The following is a 4,599-nucleotide window of genomic DNA, read 5'->3' as shown; positions in this document are numbered from 1 at the left end:
ATGCTAGGGGTGTAACGGTTCACAAAATTCACGGTTCGGTTCGATACGACATAGGGGTGTCACGGTTCGGTATGTTTTCGATACAGCAAAAACAAAGAAATGCCAGACAAATTTCCTTGATTTTTACTTAAAAAAAAAAAAATTGATTAAAACTAGTATCATATGATCTTTAAAATATTTTAGACTTTGGAAGGCCTTTTGACTTTTGCCGTTTATCTAAGATGATTTTGGAAGCTTTTTTAACATTAGTTTCTTATTTATTTGGTTCCACCGTTTTTGCTGATTTTCATTGTTTTATATTTAAACTGTTCACTGTGTAAGTTATTTGTTATTTTATATTAGGGATATAGCATGGTGTATTTGTATTCGTTTTGTTAATAAATGAAACATTCTATGTTTAATGTAAGTGAGTTTGTTGTACTGTTTTGTTTTGTTGTTGTCAATTCAATCAGTTGACATGCCTCTAGTTCGAAAGTGAAAGTAAAATGCGCACAAGCATTTACAAGCTAATTAAAAGCGAATAAAAGCGAGGAAAAGAGGGAAAACTCTAATGAAGTACCTCACCGTCACAACCTGGGGTACATTATATTTCACATTAAGCTCTTTTTTTACCCAAGTGTAATAGGATTACTCCAACGAATCGTTCGGTTTGTAATGCGTACCGAACCGAAAGCCTCGTACCGAATGGTTCAATACGAATACGTGTATCGTTACACCCCTGTGTGTGTGTGTGTGTATATATATATATATATATATATATATATATATATATATAATGTTTTGTTGCACCCTAAAGCCCTTTTAAAAACATGCTTATAATTTAAGTATCAGGCTGATACTTCTTGACTTCTAATCTTATGAGAAGCAAAACAAACTTTATAATCACAGTTTTAAAGAGATTAAAGCTTCATTATTTTCTTTCTCCTGGGTTTTCATTAGATCTGAGGATATTCAAAGACTCTGAAGGGAAAACAGGAGCTTAATTTTGGCATTACTTTATAATTTTTGTAATTATGTTTACATATTCATCTTTATGGTATCAACCAAACAAGAGGGGCGTAACAGATATTTGAATTACATCACTTATATTAATGAGTCACACACTCATTTTTACTATTGTTTCAACTTCCGTCAATAAATTTCCATCAACTCCATCCTGATTTGCGAAAATCCACTTTTCTTTTTAATTAATAGACTTCATCCTGTTACATAATTTTGTCTTCCATCATTCAGCTATTCTGAACACCATTGTCTTTAAGATCTTGACCTTGTTTAAACCATCTTTACATAATATATTCTCTTCCACAATTACAGTACATCTGTGTCCTCTGTGTGATTGCAACTGATTCTTTCTCTGTCTACTTCTGTTCTTTCTCTTCCTGTCTTTGGCTCTTCTTCTGTTCGTCCTTCTCATTCCTTATTAAATGATTTCCCACGGGCAATCTTCAGCACTCACCTGTTTAATCAAATTTTGCTAGAATTGGAAGCATACTGTCGCCCCCTCTGCTATGATTTTTAGTGTATGCGTTTGTTGCAGCATTTACTGACCAGCGTTGGTTATAATCCCAAAAGTATGTGTGCATGCATATGTTGTGTTTTGTGCTAAATTTGGGAAGCTTGAATAGTAGCTGTTTGACCATTGTCCAGCTTATTTTAATGAAGGCACTTCACTCACTGGCATCGCTGGCTAAAGTCCAAAGCCCCTGATGGCTAACAGGAAATAATGTGGTGGAAATGGGGTCTTCAGATAATTGCTCAGTAATTTGTTATCCTGCTTTGAGTGAGTTGGATTTTTGACATTTGTGACTATTTCTGCTGTCAAAATAATAGTGAGAAGGTTGAGTCTTTCATGATTGTAAAGTTTATGCAGGCTAATAATGAAATAAAAACAAAAAAACAAGAGGAGTCTCTTCCCAACTCTTCCTTCATTTTTGGAGGAAAGTTGTCACTCACAATTGTCCTTTCTGGCTTAAATTCACAGAGCCCTGGGACAAATGTTTATGGAAGACCCCCCTTTTCTGGGCCCAAGTGCTGGTTTTGGCAAATGATTTTACATCAAGCTGGCGATCCAAAACAGTTGTTTATCTTAAAAAAAATACCTAGAACTTTTTTGTTGGTATTTTCATGTTGGCACATACCTTTTGCTAACTTTTGCTACAGTAAAAAAGTCGCTTGCGTCGCTTCAGAAAACTTGTGCACATCCCTACTAATAGTCCTACTAGTATTATATGTAGTGTAGGGTATCAGAGCGAATCAGACAATTTAAGATTCGATCAGAACATGTTTGGAACCACCCAAAGAGCCAAATTCCACAAAGAGGCCCAGGATAACCAGACAACGTCATAAATCTGTCCATGATACCCTGGCGCCACCAACTAGCAGCTTTGAAACAAAAGAACACTTATTGACAATTCCAACTCAGGAAGGAGTTTGTCAAAGTTGGGGCAAGTAACCAAGATTAATGGTCAAAGAGATGCACAGCATGACCATCACATGTAAATCTATGATAGAAATCATGAGCTAAAGACTTCCTCAGATTGGTTTCCCCCACCCAGGGCAAAGACCAGGCTCCTTCTAGACCTTTTGAACTTTTGTTCCTCACAAAGCACATCCTCACATTCACAGAACGACAGAGAGACTGTCTTTTACAGATGTAGATGCACCAAAATGATCTCAAAAGGACTTATAAATGAATATCAGTCCATTGCTTAACTCCATATCTGTAACCACACATTTGACTATCATGTTCTAATCAATAATTGTGTATGTATTTTGAATAACTATTGAACAGTTTATAGGATTATATTCATGTTGGGTATGTATGAGTTTGAAAAGTCATGCTTTAAATATTTCTATCAATCAATACTTTGTAAAATGTATTATATTCTTGTTATAGAAATCATATCCAAATTATACTCTACAAGAGCGGGAAAATTTGGACCATGTGACTGATAAGATAACATGTTGATTTATGTATTGGGAGGAGAAACATAGTAACACCCCGAGCTAAGACAATGTCTAATTGGTCAAGACACCATTTAGGATGTGTCTAAGAGCCCAGTTTATAAACTCAAGACACCATAAAATTTTCAAACACCATCAAATGCTTTTTGCCGTTCCTTTGGCTTTTAGCCATGCTTTTTGCCCATGAATTCGGAGAAACGAATCTTGTCTTGTCAAACTTTACTCTTTTCTTTCTTTTACTTTAATTTCTTTTCTTTTCCGTTGAGAGTTTCGTGTTCTGAGTTAAGTTTTGCCGCAACGCAGTGTCTCCGAGTTCACCTCGAGTCTGTGACCGCCTCAAAATCTTCAGCCAACACCCAACCATTGGCTTCCCAAGACGTCACTTTGAACGACAACTGGACTTCCAGCCAATCAACAAACTTGGGTAACCCCTTTCTGCAATGAGGACAACAAGGGGACCCCCTAAACAAGCAACGCAAGTACCTCCAGATTCTAGCTGAACTGGTGCATTAATAATATAAATTTTAGCCTCATTGAGGAACTCAATGCGAGGGTTAATTAAATGATTGATGGTTGTTCAGGTCTAAGCAATTGCACATATTGCTATAAACTTGGGATTTCACATTTTCACTCTCTCAAACTCATTCTTTCCTCACTTTCTCTCTTTCTGCAACTTGTGTGAATGTGTGTGTTCATGTGTTCTGTCCAAATTCCCTATAAAATAAAAAATAATTCCCTTTGAGCTAAATTGACATGTTTCCCTTACAGTAGCTAGTGTTTTTGTAATGCTTAAATACAACAATTAATTTTAAATAACCCAATAAATTAACTAAATCATTCTTACTAGTTGGGATTTAAGACAAGTCTGGGGCTATCCTAACTTTAGGAGGTTATTTACGATGATTTTTAAGAAGAAAAAAAGAAGAGGAATTTTTGGGAATACAACATATTCTTAACTTTTTTTCTCACGTTAAAAAATAAGAAGAAAATGGCAGTTAAGAAAACTTTTTTGTTCACGAAAGAATGTTTTGTGAATCTGGCCCCTGGTTCCTGATTGTGCACTCCAGAGGAAAGCACTGCGTTATATGAAAAATAAATATAATTTTGACCCCAAAGCTTTGATAGTGTGGGGTGTACAGTACGTGACCATCTGCTCAACACATGCTGCTTCAAAGACTGAACTCCCTAAGTCCTCACAATGTGTTCCTGCTTTTAACTCAAGACCCATCTACGCCAACCGAACATCATCCACTCTCCCTTTCCCTCTCATATTTGTTTTCTGAGTGCACTGAGGATTAATATTCAATAGAAAGATTAATATTGCAAAATCAAATAAATGCAAAATAACAAGAAATTAATTTTTCCCTTTCACTGTTTTGTTTTGTTAAATGATGACAAGCACAATACTAGGAAATATTATTTTCAGGAAAAATTTTATCTGGATGCTACGGTGAATGTCCCCTTAATGGTGCTCCAGTAAAACACAACCTAGAGAAGATAATCCACTATCTGCACTTATGTACATTTCTAACTCTGATTTTACTGCTTGTAAATGTTTCTCCCAGCGTGTTTCTCCCAGTTCTGTTCGTTTGTTGTGACATTTGCAGGCGGTCATTTATGTTTTTTTTTTTTTTA

General features: G+C 35.7%; 1 protein-coding gene and 1 long non-coding RNA gene across 2 annotated transcripts in view; one reads left to right on the top strand and one right to left on the bottom strand.

Annotated features, from left to right (window-relative positions):
- The window catches only part of LOC107673493 (P protein), an 87,532-nt gene that overhangs the window by 53,514 nt on the left and 29,419 nt on the right, over positions 1-4,599 (top strand). The window lies entirely within an intron of this gene.
- Positions 2,629-4,599, bottom strand: part of LOC107673494 (uncharacterized) — a 15,719-nt gene continuing 13,748 nt past the window's right edge. Inside the window, exons 2-3 of the long non-coding RNA XR_001632405.1 lie at positions 4,112-4,114; positions 2,629-2,720 (exon numbers count right to left, since the gene is read on the bottom strand). This is a non-coding gene — a long non-coding RNA (uncharacterized LOC107673494). The remainder of the gene's footprint in view (positions 2,721-4,111; positions 4,115-4,599) is intronic.

The sequence above is a fragment of the Sinocyclocheilus anshuiensis genome, unplaced genomic scaffold (assembly GCF_001515605.1).
Source record: "Sinocyclocheilus anshuiensis isolate Anshui unplaced genomic scaffold, SAMN03320099.WGS_v1.1 scaffold44, whole genome shotgun sequence".
Taxonomy (NCBI): domain Eukaryota; kingdom Metazoa; phylum Chordata; class Actinopteri; order Cypriniformes; family Cyprinidae; genus Sinocyclocheilus; species Sinocyclocheilus anshuiensis.
The sequence above is the reverse complement of the archived record's forward strand: the minus strand, read 5'-3'. Positions and strand labels throughout refer to the sequence as shown.